We start from the raw sequence: 1,742 nt of genomic DNA on the forward strand, positions 1-1,742 counted from the left end.
ATCTTATAGAAGTTATAGAAATATTGAAAGAGAGACTAGAGCACAAACAATAACAATTATGACAACAATAGATGAAAAATTTCCAGAATTTAGCTAAAACACGAGTCCTCATTCATTCTTTAGAGTAGGAAAACAGGTTATACTCAAAGAAAATTGAATTATATTGCTTTCTTTTTTTGTATTAAATACTGCTTTATTAGAAATAATTGCTATAATAAAACAAAGAACACATTATTTTTCCAATGAACTTCAGTTTGAGAAACTTAACAACAGAAATAGATCTTTAAGATTTGAATCATGGCAAAACTGATAGTTCTTTGAAATCTGGGAGATGCATTAGCAACACCACAGACACAGCCTACCCTATACTAAAATCCTGAAGAAAAGCATTTTGTTAATTTGGGGGAATGAGACTGAACACTGGCTAAGACATGACTTTGAGGTCTATAGACACCTGGGAAGCTGGCCCAAGGAATGAAGAGAACCATTGGTACTGGTGGCAGATAAATAAACTTGGTGTTGGGCTAACCAACTGCATATTTCATTAATGGCTCTGAATAAAAAAAGTGAAATGCTTCATTGTGTTTTCTCAGAAACTAGTGAAAAGATTACAGAGTCCTACACAATTTGGAGACAAAAAGTGGATGCTGAGCGACTAGCGGTCACTCCAGGTGTGGAATTTTAGAAAGTTAGTCCTTGGAGTAAATGGCCCCGTGGCTCTGGCAGCAGATCCAAAGGAATGAGGCTCTGTAGAAGAGGTAGGGGACGCTCTGCGATCAGCCAGTGGAGAGATGAGGTTCCCAGCTGGAGCTGGGATCTTTAATTCCATGGTTTATCTTCCACTGCTCATCCCTCTGTCTTCATAAACGGTAATTTCAATAACTCCAAGTCCTCTCTCAATGGGATCTGTCAGGAGGAGGCCTTGGGGAGCATATATCTTCTCATTCTGCTCTTGAATGTATTTGGAGACTTAACTCAGAACCTTCTCATAATGAGTTTCCATGCAGAAGAAGATGGTGTAGGCTGTTAAACAAGCCAAACAACCTTCAAGATATGATTGACCCCCAAGCTTCTCTGCTTCTGCATAAAGGCTATTTAGAGTTCGAACCGTTTCTTCAAACTGCTGCCTATCAATCCGGTTTTCCAGCTCCGCGGGGAACTTGGTCTGGAACTGACAGCGTGTGCCCCGGCTGTAGTCTCGCGGAATGAATACCTTTCCGAACACCGGCGCCTGCTGCGGCCTCATGGTGAGCACAAGACGGGCCGCGCTGTGGGTTCCGGGGACAGCAACCACGGGTCAGATCCCCGGCCTGGACCCAAGACGCCAGCCCGCCAGCCCCTCAGATCCACCCACCGCCCACAGCAGCCCGAGGCCTCCCCCGCCCCATTCCCCTTCCCCCATGCTGTCACTGCAGGCCTTTAGCTACGGCCCCTGCTCAGGCCCCGCGCCCCCTACCTACATTGCTTTCTTATCACCAACACTGGCAAGAATAAAACTTAGGTGAAAAATTTTGTCACCTTAAGTTCACAGTTCTTAGACATGACACCAAAAGCACTATTAATAATAGAACAAATTCGTAAGTAAAAGAACTAATAAAAACTTTAGTTCTTCAAAAGACTATTAAAAGAAGTAAAAGACAAGTCACACACACTGGGAGAAATTAATTGCACATCATAAATCCAATAATAAACTTGTATATCCAAGATACCTAAAGAATTCTCATAACTCAGTTTAAAAAACA

General features: G+C 42.5%; 1 pseudogene across 1 annotated transcript; it reads right to left on the bottom strand.

The window, feature by feature from the left end:
• Nucleotides 1-251: 251 nt before the first annotated feature.
• On the bottom strand, nt 252-1,246 carry LOC307102228 (golgin subfamily A member 7-like; annotated as a pseudogene). Its single transcript has one exon. The product of its transcript is annotated as a golgin subfamily A member 7-like (transcript).
• Nucleotides 1,247-1,742: the final 496 nt, after the last annotated feature.

This window comes from Cnephaeus nilssonii (genome assembly GCF_951640355.1).
Source record: "Cnephaeus nilssonii genome assembly, chromosome: 6".
Classification (NCBI taxonomy): Eukaryota; Metazoa; Chordata; class Mammalia; order Chiroptera; family Vespertilionidae; genus Cnephaeus; species Cnephaeus nilssonii.